The sequence below is a fragment of the Helianthus annuus genome, chromosome 3, assembly GCF_002127325.2.
Source record: "Helianthus annuus cultivar XRQ/B chromosome 3, HanXRQr2.0-SUNRISE, whole genome shotgun sequence".
NCBI classification, from domain to species: Eukaryota; Viridiplantae; Streptophyta; class Magnoliopsida; order Asterales; family Asteraceae; genus Helianthus; species Helianthus annuus.
In genome coordinates this window covers 85,001,425-85,020,927 of record NC_035435.2, presented here as the reverse complement: position 1 = coordinate 85,020,927, position 19,503 = coordinate 85,001,425, and positions in this window count along the sequence as shown.

Sequence of the window (19,503 nt, the reverse complement as noted above, 5' to 3'; positions counted from 1 at the left end):
TCAGAATACGGACAAACTGTGTCAGAATTCTATCTACACACGGGGCCGTGCCCATTGGACACGGGGCCGTGTCCAGGATGCTGTCGTTTTCTATAAATGCAGCCAAGAATTCTGCACATTTGGACCATCTTGGGACAGAGATTTGAAGGAATCTTCTCTCAACTATCATAGGTATGTTCTAAAAGAAGGTTCCAACAAACCATCTTGTCCTTTCCTCTTTTAACCATTTCCTTCTTCTTCATCTTTCTCCAAGAACCTCCGTTAAAGTTTGAAATGTCAAGCTTTGTGGTAGGGATTATTGAGTTTTGTTCAAGGAAACTTGTTAAAAATAAGTTGTATAACATTGTTTTAAGTTACTAATGATTAAGGAGACCCCACAAGTTTAGAAAATAACTTAAAACTTCAAGTTTCCTTGTTTCAAAACTCTGCAGAAAGATGAACACGGGGCCGTGCTCAACGAGCACGGGGCCGTGTCCAGATTACTGTTTCAGCAAATAAACTATTTTCAGTTTATTTTTCGTAGAATGTCGAGTTAAAACAGCGAGACATCTTCCGTGCATTCATCAAACAGTTGAAGAGGGATGAGACCCTCCATTGAAGCTACACTTATACACTATGTCGTAGCATTAAGGGAGCCTCTCGACAAAATGACGTCAGTAGAGGAGGTCCTAATCGACCGTATCAACTATCTTACGGTGGGACTTGAGAATAGCTTCCAAGAAATTAACCTCTTGCACCAGAGGTTAAATATTCTTGTAACAACCCCGATGGAACCGGTCCTCCTTCAAGAGGATCGGAACCTAGCGCTTGAAGTTAACAACCCTACCGGGTGGGACGACATTCCGGCGGAACCTCCCGTGGAACACCAACAAGAGATCCCGGTGGAAATCGCAACTCCTCAAACTAACGCTAACGAACCATCTTTTCTCCTCCCAAGGGGGGTAGAGGAGTGGCTCGCCGACATGTGAGGAAACCATGCCCGGAAGAAGGAGTTCTATAAGGCCACATCTAACCAAGACTACTAGCTTCTTGGAAATGTTGCTAATTAAAATAACTTATAGGCTAGAACTCCATGGTTTAATGCTTCTCGTGTTTTCTTATCTAGTTTAATATTATTTTAGGACTATGTATCTCTCTATGATTTTAATGGAATGATGGTTTTAAAAGCTTGAATGGTGTCATAAGGAATAAAACACACTCATGGTGGTCAAGGATGAAAAGGGAAACGAGAAACATGGCCCCATGCACAAAAACAAGGCCACCCGACAACAATTTTTCCATTACAGTAAGTTCAGCACGGGCCGTGCCCAGCCAACACGGTAGGAATAAGTTAAAAAGTCCTCTTGATATTTACAAAGGTATAAAGTTAAAAAGGAGGAGGATTGATTGCTTGGCAAGCTTATGGTAGGAATAAGTTCCAGCCACTCTCGAGTGATTCACTAAAAATACACCTTCGGCCGAGTGTGAGTGATTTCTCCCGTGAGGTATGTGAACTTTTATATAAATGGAATTTTAGAAAGGTATGTTATGCCTTAATAAATAATTTACCTTATGAAAAGTTTTTAATAAATCATGACGAATAGGATTGTAAAAAAATAAAAATAAAACCCAATAAAGATCTTGGATTCCCGACACTCTATGACAAGCCAAAAACCTTCTCTTCTACCCATTCCATTTGGGAGTGTAAGCCACATATTAAAGAGTTTTGCTTGAGGACAAGCAAAAGTTCAAGTTGGGGGATATTTGATGTGCGTAAAATGCAACATATAAATTATATCAAATGAGGCATAAAACTAACCCTTTTTAAGTACTAATGTTGGAAAAAGTGTGTTTTTGTCTTCCTTTTGTATTTTCAGGATTAAATGAGCTCAAATTAACAAAAGAAGCAAAAAGGCAGCTAAATCTAACATAAATACAAGAAAAGGAACAAAAATGGATTGCCCGGCCCCTCGACAGCATCTTCCCAAGCAAAACAGAGAAGGCAGAAGACTGAACACGCCCCGTGCTCAGCGAGCACGGGGCCGTGCCCAAGAAGCAGCAGAAAAGACAAACCTGTAGAAGCTTCTATTGCTCACCACAGGGGCGTGCCCAGTGAATACGGGGGCGTGCCCAAAGTACTGCAGGCGCATTAATTGTGATTGCGAATTGCAATTAATGAGGAGAGATAGTGTCAGACAGGCACGGGGCCGTGCCCAGCGGACACGGGGCCGTGCCCAGGCCTCTGTTCAGCCTATAAATAGGAGTGCTTGGTTTCATAGCAACTCATCCCTTGGCACACCACCTATCTCACACTTCATCCACCACCCACCACCATCACAACACCATCATCCACCACCATCATCCATTGTCCATCATAGAGTGTGTGAGTCGTCTCGAGATCCAAGATTGATCGTAAGAGTTCTTGACAATCAAGGCCATGTTTGCCTAAGTCTCTTACATCACTTGGTGAAGACAAGTGTTTAGTATAATACTTTTTATTTTTAATCTTTTGCACTTTTTATTTGGTTTTGTATTAATGACTTTAATAACTAGTTGCTTATGTTGAAGGTGACTTTTCCTTATCGTTTGTCCGTGGTGTCTTGGCATTATTTTACTGTCTATATAAAATAAAAGATTTTCACCATTCATATCTCCACGGTCTATATGGAGGTATGTTGGCTACCTGGTCGGGGGTTAAGGGAACAGTTTGGTAAGGGTCTTCCCCTTGTTCAGCGTTTAGAGGTCCTGCAAGGGACCTGGGTCAAATTTAGCAGGATCTCCTTCAATACCCAAAGGTATTGGATGGCGGGGATCCAAACTCTTTGACCCCCTCATAAGTTAACTACTATTAATACTATAACCCGGCTATTTAGGACTGTATCCCTGCTGACTCAGACTACTTAGTCGAGGGTAACGTCACCTCCAAAAGAGGGGCCTACCATAATTTGCATTAATAACTTAATTCATTATCTTTCAATAATCCGACCCTTTAGGATTGTATCCTTGCTAACTCAAACTACTGGGTTGAGGGTAACGTCGCCTTCAAAAGAGGGGCCTACTACAATAACTAAGATAATCTCTTAAACAAGTGCAAAAGTGCGAAAATAATCAAAGGTTATACTAATACACGAGTCGGATCCAAGTGATTCATCTTGTCTATCTGTTTTTATTTTTATTTTATTTTTCAGCATTTAGTTAGTTTTATATTCTTAGTTTAAAATCTTTTTCTAACATTTTGATTTGATTAGACGTTGAGGATAAACCGGTACTAAAAGCTCTTGTGTCCTTGGACGACCTCGGTATGTTACCAACACTATACTACGTCCACGATGGGTGCACTTGCCCATATGTGTGTTTAGTGTTAGTAAATATCGTGTTTTATAAATTTAAAACTTGGCTAAAAGTGTAAAAAGAGATTAAAATATATACCAAAAATATATAACACCTCGCACACATCAATAGTTTTAACAGTAAACTCTCCGCTTGGAAGGCTAATTGCTTGCCTTTTGCCGGAAGATTGGTGCTAGTTAAAGCGGTAATGGGAGCCCTACCTAATTACTATTTCTCGATGTACCCAACTGATGTGCGTGAAGTGTGTTATATTTTTGATGTATATTTAAGCCCTTTTTACACTTTTAGCCATTAAATTTATAAAACACGATATTTACTAACACTAAACACACATATGGGCAAGTGCACCCATCGTGGACGTAGTATAGTGTTGGTAAGATACCGAGGTCGTCCAAGGACACAAGAGCTTTTAGTACCGGTTTATCCTCAACGTCTAATCAAATCAAAAAGTTAGAAAAGGTTTTTAAACTAAGAAAATAAAAACTAACTAAATGCTGAAAAATAAAATAAAAATAAAAACAGATAGACAAGATGAATCACTTGGATCCGACTCGTGTATTAGTATAACCTTTGATTATTTTTGCACTTTTGCACTTGTTTAAGAGATTATCTTAGTTATTGTAGTAGGCCCCTCTTTTGAAGGCGACGTTACCCTCAACCCAGTAGTTTGAGTCAGCAAGGATACAATCCTAAAGGGTTGGATTATTGGAAGATAATGAATTAAGTTATTAATGCAAATTATGGTAGGCCCCGCTTTTGGCGGTGACGTTACCCTCGGCTAAGTAGTCTGAGTCAGCAGGGATACAGTCCTAAATAGCCGGGTTATAGTATTAATAGTAGTTAACTTATGAGGGGGTCAAAGAGTTTGAATCCCCGCCATCCAATACCTATGGGCATTGAAGGAGATCCTACTAAATTTGACCCAGGTCCCTTGCAGGACCTTTAAACGCTGAACAAGGGCAAGACCCTTACCAAACCGTTCCCTTAACCCCCGACCAGGTAGCCAACATACCTCCATATAGACCGTGGAGATATGAATGGTGAAAATCTTTTATTCTATATAGACAGTAAAATAATGCCAAGACACCACGGACAAACGATAAGGAAAGATCACCTTCAACATAAGCAACTAGTTATTAAAGTCATTAATACAAAACCAAATAAAAAGTGCAAAAGATTAAAAATAAAAAGTATTATACTAAACACTTGTCTTCACCAAGTGATGTAAGAGACTTAGGCAAACATGGCCTTGATTGTCAAGAACTCTTACGATCAATCTTGGATCCCGAGACGACTCACACACTCTATGATGGACAATGGATGATGGTGGTGGATGATGGTGTTGTGATGGTGGTGGGTGGTGGATGAAGTGTGAGAGAGGTGGTGTGCCAAGGGATGAGTTGAAATGAAGCCAAGCACTCCTATTTATAGGCTGAACAGAAGGCTGGGCACGGCCCCGTGTCCGCTGGACACGCCCCCGTGCCCGTCTGACACTATCTCTCTTCATTAATTGTAATTCGAAATTACAATTAATGGGCCTGCTGTACTTTCGCCACGCCCCCGTGCTCACTGGACACGGCCCCGTGGTGGGCAATAGAAGCTTCTATAGGTTTGTCTTTTCTGCTGCTTCTTGGGCACGACCCCGTGCTGGCTGAGCACGGGGCGTGTTCAGTCTTCTGACTTCTCTTTTCTGCTTGGGAGGATGCCGTTGAGGGGTCGGGCAATCCACTTTTGTTCCTTTTCTTGTATTTATGTTAGAATTAGCTGTCTTTTTGCTTCGTTTGCGAATTTGAGCTCATTTCATCCTGAAAATACAAAAGGAAGACAAAAACACTCTTTTTCCAACATTAGTACTTAAAAAGGGTTAGTTTTATGCCTTAATTGATGTAATTTATATATTGCATTTTACACACATCAAATACTCCCACACTTGAACTTTTGCTTGTCCTCAAGCAAAACTCTTTAAATATGTGGCTTACACTCCCAAATGGAATGGGTAGAAGAGAAGGTTTTTTTTTTTGGCTTGTCATAGAGTGTCAGGAATCCAAGATCTTTTTGGTTTTATTTTTATTTATTTACAATCCCACTCGTTATGATTTATTTAGAACGTTTCATAAGAGAAATTACTTATTTGGGCATAGCATGCCTTTTTTTAAAATTTCATCTATATACAAGTTCACATACCTCACGGGGGATCACTCAACACTCGGCCGAAGGTGTATTTTTAGTGAATCACTCTAGAGCGGCATGGAACTTATTCCTACCATAAGCTTGCCAAGCAATCAATCCTCCTCCTTTTTAACTTCATACCTTTGTAAATATCAAGAGGGCTTTTTGGGTGAAGGGTTAGGCTTGGGCTAAAGGTGGGTGGTTGGGTTAGTGGTTAGTAAAAGGGCGAAAAGGCGTAAAAAGCGTCGGTTTTCGTAAAACACTTTGTTTTATTGACTTTTTTATTTCGAAGTATTTCTCCAAACAAGCTTTTTGTTTTGATAGCTTTGTTTGTTTATTTCTAACTTCATCATCATTTTTTTTAGTCACACGAAAAACCGAGCTTGTTACTAAAATAAAGGGTGAAAATAAAAAGGGTTTTTTTTTGTGGGTAAAAAGGGTTTTTAGGGTAAAAAAATGAAAGGTTTAGGCTCAAAGGGGGTTAACTAGGGGGATTTTGGGTAGGTGGTAAAAAAAATGAAAAATAATGGTGTAGAAAAAAATGGGTTAGTCCTAATGCCTCCATCATTTACTTACTTGGGTTTAAGTTGGTAAGGACTGGGAATGAATCGTCGTGGCAAGTTCTAGAGTCGTAAGAACTAAGCGGCTATTCACACAAGAAACGAAAAATGAGCATTTAGTCTAAAGATGTAAATTTGTATGCTCAATAAAGGCTCAAAACTCACTTTTGTGGGAATGGGTTTTTATGTGATCAAGTATATATAATCAAATTTTAACTAAGCTTGTCATGCCGTTTCATAATTTTCTTATGTTGGTTCTTGTTATCACGACGCTCTCAGTTGTAAATTTGTAAAAATATAACCTTATTAATCTTAGGATTTCAACTTAAACTTTAGACAAATAAAAAAAATGAAAATTTTTGAAAAATTTGGGGTGTTTAGCGGTTCCAATAGAGTTTTGTGTAAGGCTTGTTAATAGGACTTGCAAAATTTCAAGGTTTTAGCTTCCCCCCCACACTTAAATTACACATTGTCCTCAATGTGTCCCAAAAATAAATTTTTAGGTTGATTGGATGTGTAATGTGGTGTTAAAAAGCAAAGATTTATGTTACTGGCAGTCTGGACACGGCCCCGTGTCCGCTGGACACGACCCCGTGGTGAACTGCCAGTAACGAAAACTTACAGAAGGTGAACACGGGGGCGTGTTGGTTAGACACGGCCCCGTGTCTGGAAAAAATTTTGCAGGACAGTAACCAAACAGCAGGTCTGGGAGGTGAACACGGGGGCGTGTCGGCTGGACACGTCCCCGTGTGGACAGTCTGTAAGCCTGAAAAAAGGTTTCTTCCCCCGGTTTCTCCATTCTGGGCCTATAAGTGCTAAGGTTTAGCACTCCAAGCCTTGGTTTGTACCTGTTTCATCACTTAATACCACACCAAACAACATAAACATCCTACATTACCATAGTTAATTGTCTCAAACATAAAGTAAAAGAAAAATAAGACGGAAAATAAAAGTAGTCAAGGAAAGTAAATTGTTCAACATTTGGCACGCAGGCCATAAACTGTTCGATAGAAAAAGGGACTTAAACCTGTGGGCTTGCCATCAACCCGCTTCTGTTCCTTCAAACCTCCTACTCCATGTCTTCATCGCTATCATCACCTCCATCCCCATGCCCCGCCATATACTCCCGGATGCTACCGATATCGTCTTGTATATCGTTGATGTTGCGTTCAATAGCTCCAACCCGGTGGTATGTGTTGTTGGCGAGGTTGTAGGTGTTCCTGGTACACATGAGATTTTCCTGCAAAAGATCATGTAAGCTTTGAAAGTTAGGAAAACCGCCTCCTTGTGAGGAGGATTGACCCGGATCACCATGGGGTTGGTACTGGTAGTGGGGAGGTGGTGCGTGAAGAACTAGGGCCTCCTGTGGGTTCCATGCATAGCCTTGTGCTCTTTGGAAGCTCACCGTCCCGTCTTCCACCTCATAAAGTAAGTTCATGGCTCGGCAAATGTGGTAGTCAACTCGTCCCGACCATGGACTTCTTTCGAAGGACCTCGGAATTCTCGTGAAATGCTTGAAAAGACGGTACACCCACCCCCGGAAGAAGATAGGTGTTGGAGCGCGAGCAAGGCGATTGAGATGCATGTTTCGTAACAGGAGATATGGAACATCGAGAGGCTTCCGGTTGTGGATGCAGTGAAGGACAACCAAATCTTTCAACCCTACAACGCCACTACTGTCGTGACGCTGGTTCAGCGAGTAGGTGAGGAGCCTGTGAATGTAGCGGTATAGCGGGTCCCTCAGCTTAGTACTCTTGGTGCTGCTAGGGTTGTAGATTCCTTCACCGATTTGAGCCCATGCGGCTTGTCGTTCATTTTCATCCAAGTCACGTAATCCCCCGGTATTTTCCTCATTTACCGATTCCTCTTCCCCGTACAGTCCTATTATAGCTCCAAACTGTGCCATGGAGATCGAGTACTTTGTCCCGCCACACCGAAATGCGACCCCTTCATTGTCAAACGGGTCACACCTCGAATTGAAAGTGAAAGTACTGTAGAACTCCATGGTGCATTGATGCACCGACCGAAGCCGAGTGTTCAATGCAACTGCTAGTGGTCCCGTAACGATGTTGTTGAATCGGTCCAGCTGGTTCACCATGGTTAACAGGTCCGTGCATGCTCGCCTAGGGTACTCCTCGGGTCTTGTTTGAAGTATTTCATATCTTGCCCTAGCATCGAGTTCGCTTGCATTGAACCTTGTGAACTTTGCCATCTGAAAGAATACACTAAAAGTTAGTACGAAACAAAGAGATTTTTAAAGAAACTGCAAACAGTAGGCTGGACACGGCCCCGTGTTCAGCGGGCACGGCCCCGTGTCCAGGTGTCTGTAACCCAAAAACTTCATTTTTCGTCCCGGTTCCGAAAACCTGAAAATTTTTAGTCAAGTAGTTGCGGTTTCCCCCGAAAATGAAACCCTAAGTGTCGTTTTTCCCAAAACAAACCGTTTACCCTTCCAATTTCGTCTTTTTCGGTTCAAAAACAAGGGTTTGAGGTTTTAGTGAGAAATCGGACGAATCTATCGACAATACAAGTATATTTACTTCCTATTATACTAATCTAAACTACTACTAACAGATTGCATCAAAAATTTGAAGTTCGATCCGGATGAACTTGAAGAACCCTAGATTTGTCCCCAAATTTTTTATGTTTAACTACATGCAAGTAACTAATCTAACTACTAATGATGATAGAATCATACCTTGATGTTGTTAAACGTGGAGGTAACGTCGAAAATCTGTGGAAAATCGCCTGGAACCAGAGCGTTTTCGGCAAAACGGGGCGTGTGGAATGAGGTAACTGTTATCGAAAAGGGGTTTTATCCCGTCATTTGCCTCGACACGGCCCCGTGTCCAGCGGACACGGCCTCGTGCCGAGCAAAAGTTTTTTTTTTTGTGCTCGTGTGCATGCCCCTTTTTCCGAAAAATGGTTAGAAGACTTACCGGTTTTTTGATGTACACTCGCTTGTTCGTAACATGTCGGGTATGTTGTGGATGCTTTTCATTCGTTAACCGTTTGAAGCGAGATCTCCTCTTCTTCATCCTCAATGGATCCTCGGTAGAGTTTTAGCCGTTGGCCATTGACTTTAAATGGTATCCCATTTCGAGCTTTAATTTCTACTGCACCGTGAGGAAAAACATGGGTGACGGAAAAAGGTCTTGACCACCTAGATTTTAGTTTTCCAGGAAATAATCGAAGTCGTGAATTAAACAATAGAACTTGATCTCCTACCCGAAATTCATTAGACTTAATATATTTATCATGTAAATTTTTCATTCTTTCCTTATAAATTTCGGAGTTAGAGTATGCATAAGTCCTTAATTCATCTAATTCATTCATTTGACAAAATCGATTTTTACCGGCAGTTTCTAAGTCTAAGTTTACATTTTTTATTGCCCAGTAGGCTCTGTGAGCTATTTCTACCGGCAAGTGACAGCTTTTTCCATAGACGAGCTTATATGGGGTTGTGGCTATAGTGGTTTTATACGCAGTTCGAAAGGCCCATAAAGCATCGTCTAATTTGTCAGCCCATTCCTTTTTATTTAAACCTACGGTTTTTTCAAGTATTCGTTTTAAACCTCGGTTAGTCACTTCGGCTTGCCCATTTGTTTGAGGGTGATACGCTGTTGAGACCCGGTGATAGACCCCATACCTTGTTAATATTTTTTCGAGTTGATGATTGCAAAAATGGGTACCTCTATCACTTATCAAAGCTTTTGGTGTTCCAAAACGAGAAAATAATTTTTTCAGAAATTTTACCACTACTCTTCCATCATTTGTTGGAAGAGCTTCGGCCTCCGCCCATTTAGACAAGTAATCGACTGCCACAAGTATATATTTGTTTCCTTTTGACGGTGGGAAAGGTCCCATAAAATCGAGTCCCCACACATCAAAAATTTCACAAACAAGAATGTTGTTTTGAGGCATTTCGTTTTTGGAAGAGATATTACCTGATCTTTGGCAAACATCACATGTCTTTACAAGGTTTTGTGCATCCTTGTAAATGGTTGGCCAATAAAATCCTGAATCAAATATCTTTCGTGCGGTACTAGCGGCACCATGATGTCCTCCGTATGGACCCTCATGACAATGACGGAGAATTCTTTGCGCTTCATTACCATGGACGCACCTTCGGATGAGCTGGTCGGCACACATTTTGAAAAGATAAGGGTCTTCCCAAAAGTAATGCTTTACATCAGCAAAGAATTTCTTTCTTTGGTGATGCGGCCATCCTTTGGTGACTATACCGCTAGCTAGATAATTAGCATAGTCGGCATACCATGGTTCTTGTCTGCTCTCCATCATTTCCAAGGACTCTGTGGGAAATTTCTCGTTGATTTGCTCGTCCCTGGTCGCTTCCAAAGCTGGGTCTTCTAGGCATGAGAGATGATCTGCAGCAGTGTTTTCTGCTCCTCTTTTGTCCTTGATTTCGATGTCGAACTCTTGGAGGAGGAGAATCCATCTGATCAAACGGGGTTTTGCGTCTTGTTTCTTGAAGAGGTATTTGATAGCTGCATGGTCTGTATAGACTACAGTTTTAGAAAGAACAAGGTAAGAACGGAATTTATCAAAAGCAAATACCACAGCTAGTAATTCTTTTTCTGTAGTTGTGTAATTTTCTTGTGCATCATTAAGCGTTGTACTAGCGTAATAAATTGGGTGGAAATACTTTTCTTTTCTTTGTCCCAAGACTGCTCCAACGGCAAAGTCACTTGCATCACACATGATTTCGAAAGGGAATTTCCAATCGGGTGCTATCATGATAGGTGCATTGACTAGCATTTCCTTGAGGGTTAGAAATGCTTGATTGCATTCCTTGTCAAAGATGAAAGGTGCATCTTTTTCAAGTAATTTTGTTGGAGGTCTTGAAATTTTTGAAAAGTCTTTGATAAACCTTCTATAAAATCCCGCATGCCCTAAGAAACTTCTGATTGCTCTAACGGAGGATGGTGGAGGTAATCGAGAAATAGTTTCTATTTTTGCTTGATCAACTTCCATTCCTTCGCTTGAGATTTTGTGACCGAGTACTATTCCCTCCGTTACCATGAAATGGCATTTTTCCCAATTAAGGGCGAGGTTAGTTTCTTCACATCGGGATAGCATCCGTTCGAGGTTATCGAGGCATTGGTCATATGAGTCTCCAAAGATAGAAAAGTCGTCCATGAAGACTTCCATTGTCTTTTCTATCATATCATGGAAAATGGCTACCATACAACGTTGGAATGTTGCAGGTGCATTACATAGACCGAATGGCATGCGTCGATAGGCGAAAGTTCCGTAGGGGCATGTGAAAGTTGTTTTCTCTTGGTCTTCTGGTGCTATCGGTATTTGAAAGTAACCTGAAAAACCATCTAAGAAACAATAAAATTTATGACCGGATAGTCGTTCTAACATTTGATCAATGAAGGGTAAAGGAAAGTGGTCTTTCCTTGTTGCTTCATTTAATCGTCTATAGTCTATACAAACTCTCCATCCTGTGACGGTTCTTGTTGGTATTAATTCATTTTTCTCGTTAGTTATTACCGTCATACCTCCTTTCTTTGGGACTACTTGGACGGGACTCACCCATGGACTATCGGAGATAGGATAGATTAGTCCGGCGTCAAGTAGCTTGATGACTTCATTTTTAACCACTTCTTGTACATTGGGATTTACTCTTCGTTGTGGTTGAATTACTGTTTTGTAATCATCATTCATTAAAATTTTGTGCGTGCACATGGAAGGACTTATTCCCTTAATATCTACAAGCTTCCAAGCGATCGCGTTTTTGTGTTTTTTAAGAAGATTAACTAATTTCTCTTTTTCTATGTTACTTAATTTAGAAGAAATAATTACAGGTAAACTACCATCTTTGTCTAGAAAAGCATATTCCAAACCTTTAGGAAGTTCTTTGAGCTCAATGGGTGGGTCTTTAGAATACACCTTATTTTGTGGCTCATCTAGATCAAGAACATTAAAGGTTTGTTCTATGGCGATCTCTTCTTCAACAAAGTGGTCATCTTCTTCAATCGTATCGGGTGGTTCATCTTCATCTTCAATTAGGGGGTCGTTATTGCCAAAAGGATATTTCATTGAACGCTCAAGATCTATGCTCCTTTTGAATGCCCCTAATTGAAGAGGTAGATTGTTGAATTTCCGGTTTTTCAAAGCTTTATGAGTTTGTACAAAAGGTTTTACCAAGACTAGAGGGGTGTCATCGAGGATGACAAAGTCGGTTGGGATTACCATTTGATTTGTCTGGACCAAAACATCCTCAACTACACCGATTGATTTTATAACTTTCCGATCGGTTAGAAAAATGAGTATTTGAAGTGGAGAAAAATCACTAATACTTAATTTTTCAAAAATGTAGTTAGGCATTATATTAACACAAAGATCTTTATCAATGGTGATATTACTAATAAATGAATTTTGAAAGAAACATGGAACCGGTGTAATGTTAATTTCAAAAGGATCTTCTTTTATTAGCGAGGTTTGATCATTAGTTAACTTAACACTTACTATTTCTTTGATTTTAGCACTAGTGTTTAACTCTTTTAAAAACTTGGCATGAGGGGTTACTAAACAATGATTTTTGAAAGTAGGTGACAAGAGATTAATTTCTTCAAAATTAGACTCTTCTTGTATTTTAACATTATCGGACTCACCTTTTTCATTGTTTAACTCATGCGTTGGTTTTTCACTTTCTTGTTCTTCCATTTTTACATTTTCAACTATCTCTACGTTATTATTAAAATTTAGTTCTTCTCTTGCGCGGGATTCTTTTATGCAACGTTCGATAGTTTTAATGTGTTCTAATATCCTATTGGTTACTTCGGTGAGAGAAAAAGAATTGGGATCCTCAAAGCTTGAATCCGGTTGTTCGATCCTTGGCTCCTCGTAGTACTCATATGAAGTAGATGGTTCACACCATTGTTCTTCATTATAAGCATATGATGGATAAGGGTCGAAACTTTGTTCTTCATAGTACTCATATGAGGTGGGTTGTTCACGCCATGGTTCCTCATAATAAGAGTATGAAGGTGGTGGCTCATATCTTGAATCTTCAAAGTATGAGTATGAAGGCTCATACCTTGGTTCATCAAATATGAGTATGAGGGAGGAGGTTCATACCTTTGGTCTTCATAGGATGTGTATGAAGTTAATGGCTCGTACCTGGGCTCCTCATAATGGTTGTATGAATTGGATGGTTGATATGAGTTACTATATTGAACCGAGTGTGTATTATGACAATTAGTGCAATAATTACCCCTATAATCATCCTCATCATAGGTGTAGTTGTAACCTCCTGAGTATTGATCCATAAGAATCACTCAGCAGACCATAACTGAGTCTCGGGACCAGAAAACAAAAATAAAGACGGAAACAGAAGCTGGACACGCCCCGTGTTGGGTGAACACGGCCCTGTGTTCAGGGTTTGTATCTGGGCGTTTTTAATTAAAGTTACTGGTCACGTTGGACACGGGGGCGTGTTCAGTGAGCACGACCCCGTGTTCAGACTCTGTATCTGGGTATCTAACTAAAAATATGCAGCACGGGGGCGTGTTCAGCGAGCACGACCCCGTGTTCAGGCTACTGTAAATGCAAACTAAACTAAAATGCAGAAAAATGTGCGCGCATTTTAAAAAGGTTTTGAAAAACTGATTAGGCCGTCGATTTTAAGCTTTCTTAAAATCCTTGTGTCCCCGGCAACGGCGCCAAAAACTTGATGTGCGTGAAGTGTGTTATATTTTTGATGTATATTTAAGCCCTTTTTACACCTTTAGCCAAGTTTTAAATTTATAAAACACGATATTTACTAACACTAAACACACATATGGGCAAGTTCACCCATCGTGGACGTAGTATAGTGTTGGTAAGATACCGAGGTCGTCCAAGGACACAAGAGCTTTTAGTACCGGTTTATCCTCAACGTTTAATCAAATCAAAAAGTTAGAAAAGGTTTTTAAACTAAGAAAATAAAAACTAACTAAATGCTGAAAAATAAAATAAAAATAAAAACAGATAGACAAGATGAATCACTTGGATCCGACTCGTGTATTAGTATAACCTTTGATTATTTTCGCACTTTTGCACTTGTTTAAGAGATTATCTTAGTTATTGTAGTAGGCCCCTCTTTTGAAGGCGACGTTACCCTCAACCCAGTAGTTTGAGTCAGCAAGGATACAATCCTAAAGGGTTGGATTATTGGAAGATAATGAATTAAGTTATTAATGCAAATTTTGGTAGGCCCCGCTTTTGGCGGTGACGTTACCCTCGGCTAAGTAGTCTGAGTCAGCAGGGTTACAGTCCTAAATAGCCGGGTTATAGTATTAATAGTAGTTAACTTATGAGGGGGTCAAAGAGTTTGGATCCCCGCCATCCAATACCTATGGGCATTGAAGGAGATCCTACTAAATTTGACCCAGGTCCCTTGCAGGACCTCTAAACGCTAAACAAGGGCAAGACCCTTACCAAACCGTTCCCTTAACCCCCGACCAGGTAGCCAACATACCTCCATATAGACCGTGGAGATATGAATGGTGAAAATCTTTTATTTTATATAGACAGTAAAATAATGCCAAGACACCACGGACAAACGACAAGGAAAGATCACCTTCAACATAAGCAACTAGTTATTAAAGTCATTAATACAAAACCAAATAAAAAGTGCAAAAGATTAAAAATAAAAAGTATTATACTAAACACTTGTCTTCACCAAGTGATGTAAGAGACTTAGGCAAACATGGCCTTGATTGTCAAGAACTCTTACTATCAATCTTGGATCCCGAGACGACTCACACACTCTACGATGGACAATGGATGATGGTGGTGGATGATGGTGTTATGGTGGTGGTGGGTGGTGGATGAAGTGTGAGAGAGGTGGTGTGCCAAGGGATGAGTTGGAATGAAACCAAGCACTCCTATTTATAGGCTGAACAGAAGGCTGGGCACGGCCCCGTGTCCGCTGGACAATTAAGACATTTTGAGGACAATTAAGGTATCTTAGGCATTTTGAGGTTGTTCCATCCAGTAAAGAACCACCCGATATGAATAAAATCCTTAGGGACAATAAAACTACATAAGACAGTCTCCAGACACGGGGCCGTGTCCGGTCAACACGCCCCCGTGCTCACCCAAAAGATTCTCTGCTGATTTTGTCAGAATACGGACAAAATGTGTCAGGATCTTCTCTGCACACGGGGCCGTGTCCAGCGGACACGGGGCCGTGTCCAGCGTGCTGTCGTTTTCTTTAAATGCAGCCTGATTCCTGCTCATTTTTTACCACTTCACTAGACAGAGATTCCTGGGATCTTCACATATACCATCCTAGGTAAGTGCTAAAAGAAGGTTCCCAAGGACCATCTTGTCCCTTCCACTTTTGTTCATTTCCCCTTTCTTTGAAAATTTTTTCAACATCTCCTCCATGGAAGCTTGGAAACTCCATGATTCCAACCTTCTATGTAGAGTTTGTAAGATTATTTGCTACGGATTCTTGTTTGAAGTTAGTTGTATAACTTTGTTTTAAATTATCTAAGCTTAAACCACAGTTAAAAATTATGAAAATAATTTAAAACCCCAAGAATCCTTAGCCAAAAATCCTGCAGACAACTGAACACGGGGCCGTGCCCAGCGAGCACGGGGCCGTGTTCGAGGTACTGTTTTGCAAAAATTTAGCTGTCTTCGGTTTCTTTTACAGAAAATGGCCAGCAGAACTAGCGGATCATCTTCAAGAAGTAACCGAAATGGGAGAAGGTCGTCCACAGCAGAAGACTCCCTAGTGAACTACGTTTACGCCTTAAGGGAGGCCATAGACGAAATGACGGGAGTAGAAGAAGCGTTAGTGGACCGTATTAACCATCTGACGGTGGGGTTGGAAGGCTGTCTTCGAGAAGTGAACCTCCTGCACCAGAGGTTAAACCTTCTCGCTTCCCCGCCTTTGGTTCCCGTAATAACCCAAAGAGCGTGGAATGTAGTGCCCGAGGTCATCATTCCGGCCGAATGGTATGCCATGCACCAAGTACCTCAGCAAAGGGTGGTGCAAGGAGTCCCGGTGAATGTTCCTCCTCAAGCCGCTGAGGAAAATGAAGCCGCTTTCTTCCTTCCAAGGGAGATAGAAGAGTGGCTTTGAACAATAACCGAGGAACCATTGGCTAAAGGTCTTACTACATCGGGAAACTATTCCCGAAATTTTCTTAAATAAGTAGAACCCTTTATGATAACCTTGTGTATCCCCCTAGTTATTTAGTTAAGTTTTTAGAAACTATATGTATTTCTCTATGTTTGCAATGAATTGATGGTTTCTAAGGTTTGATGGTTTATAATAACTAAAACACACTCATGGTGGTAATGGATGAAAAAGGGAACGAGAAAAAATGGCCCCATGCACAAAGAACGAAGCAGCCCGACACAAATCTCCATTACAGAAGGCTCAACACGGGTCGTGCTCAACCAACACGGCCCCGTGCTGAGCCACCTGCAGAAAAACGCCCAGTTCAGGTAACTGGACACGGGCCGTGTTCACCAGACACGCCCCCGTGTCCAGGCTTCTGTCTCATTTCTTTAATTTCTGTTACTGGCACCTGAACACGGGGCCATGTCCGGTCCCCACGGGGCCGTGTCCAGACTGCCAGTAACATAAATCTTTGCTTTTTAACACCACATTACACATCCAATCAACCTAAAAATTTATTTTTGGAACACATTGGGGACAATGTGTAATTTAAGTGTGGGGGGAAGCTAACACTTTGAAATTTTGCAAGTCCTAGCAACAAGCCTTACACAAAACTCTATTGGAACCGCTAAACACCCCAAATTTTTTTCAAAAAATTTTCATCTTTTTTTACTTGTCTAAAGTTTAAGTTGGGAATCACAAGATTAATAAGGTTATATTTTTATAAAATTTACAACCGAGAGCGTCGTGATAACAAGAACCAACATAGGAAAATTATGAAACGGCATAACAAGTCTCGTTAAAATTTGATTACATATACTTGATCACATTAAAAACCCATTCCCACAAAAGTGAGTTTTGAGCCTTTATTGAGCATACAAATTTACATGTTTAGACTAAATGCTCATTTTTCGTTTCTTGTGTGAATAGCCGCTTGGTTCTTACAACTCTAGAACTTGCCACGACGATTCATTCCCGGTCCTTACCAACTTAAACCCAAGTAAGTAAATGATGGAGGCATTAGGACTAACCATTTTTTCTTTCTACACCATTATTTTTCATTTTTTTACCACCTACCCAAAATCCCCCTAGTTAACCCCTTTGAGCCTAAACCTTTCGTTTCTTTACCCTAAACCCTTTTTACCCACCAAAAACCCTTTTTATTTTTCACCCTTTATTTTAGTATCAAGCTCGGTTTTTCGCAAGCTCGTTCTTTTATGTGACTAAAAAAAATATATGATGAAGTTAAAAACAAACAAGGTATACAAACAAAAGCTTGTTTGGAGAAATACTTCAAAATAAAAAGTCACTAAAAACAAAGTGTCTTACGAAAACCGACGCTTTTTACGCTTTTCGCCCTTTTACTAACCATTAACCCAACCACCCAGCTTTAACCTAAGCCTAACCCTTCACCCAAAAAGTCCTCTTGATATTTTACAAAGGTATAAAAGTTAAAAAGGAGGAGGATTGATTGCTTGGCAAGCCTATGGAAGGCGTAAGTTCCATGCCGCTCTCGAGTGATTCACTAAAAAAATACACCTTCGGCCGAGTGTTGAGTGATTTCTCCCGTGAGGTATGTGAACTTGTATATAAATGGAATTTTAAAAAAGGCATGTTATGCCCAAATAAGTAATTTATCCTATGAAGCGTTCTAAATAAATCATAACGAATAGGATTGTAAATAAATAAAAATAAAACCCAAAAAGACCTTGGATTCCCGACACTCTATGACAAGCCAAAAACCTTCTCTTCTACCCATCCCATTTGGGAGTGTAAGCCACATTTAAAGAGTTTTGCTTGAGGACAAGCAAAAGTTCAAGTGTGGGGGTATTTGATGTGTGTAAAATGCAACATATAAATGACATCAATTAAGGCATAAAACTAACCCTTTTTAAGTACTAATGTTGGAAAAAGAGTGTTTTTGTCTTCCTTTTGTATTTTCAGGATGAAATGAGCTCAAATTCACAAAAGAAGCAAAAAGACAACTAATTCTAACATAAATACAAGAAAAGGAATAAAAGTAGACTGCCCGAACACTCAACGGCATCTCCCCAAGCAAAGAAGAGAAAACAGAAGCCTGAACACGCCCCGTGCTCAGCTAGCACGGGGCCGTGCCCAAGAAGCAGCAGAAAAGACAAACCTGTAGAAGCTTCTATTGCCCACCACGGGGCCGTGTCCAGTGAGCACGGGGGCGTGGTGAAAGTACAGCAGGCACATTAATTGTAATTGCGAATTACAATTAACGAAGAGAGATAGTGTCAGACGGGCACGGGGGCGTGTCCAGCGGACACGGGGCCGTACCCAGCCTTCTGTTCAGCCTATAAATAGGAGTGCTTGGTTTCATTCCAACTCATCCCTTGGCACACCACCTCTCTCACACTTCATCCACCACCCACCACCACCATAACACCATCATCCACCACTATCATCCATTGTCCATCGTAGAGTGTGTGAGTCGTCTCGGGATCCGAGATTGATAGTAAGAGTTCTTGACAATCAAGGCCATGTTTGCCTAAGTCTCTTACATCACTTGGTGAAGACAAGTGTTTAGTATAATACTTTTTATTTTTAATCTTTTGCACTTTTTATTTGGTTTTGTATTAATGACTTTAATAACTAGTTGCTTATGTTGAAGGTGATCTTTCCTTGTCGTTTATCCGTGGTGTCTTGGCATTATTTTACTGTCTATATAAAATAAAAGATTTTCACCATTCATATCTCCACGGTCTATATGGAGGTATGTTAGCTACCTGGTCGGGGGTTAAGGGAACGGTTTGGTAAGGGTCTTGCCCTTGTTCAGCGTTTAGAGGTCCTGCAAGGGACCTGGGTCGAATTTAGTAGGATCTCCTTCAATGCCCATAGGTATTGGATGGCGGGGATCCAAACTCTTTGACCCCCTCATAAGTTAACTACTATTAATACTATAACCCGGCTATTTAGGACTGTATCCCTGCTGACTCAGACTACTTAGCCGAGGGTAACGTCACCGCCAAAAGCGGGGCCTACCATAATTTGCATTAATAACTTAATTCATTATCTTCCAATAATCCAACCCTTTACTACGTCCACGATGGGTGCACTTGCCCATATGTGTGTTTAGTGTTAGTGAATATCGTGTTTTTATAAATTTAAAACTTGGCTAAAGGTGTAAAAAGGGCTTAATTATATATCTAAATTATATTACACTACACACGCATCAAATCCTAAAGGGTTGGATTATTGGAAGATAATGAATTAAGTTATTAATGCAAATTATGGTAGGCCCCGCTTTTGGCGGTGACGTTACCCTCGGCT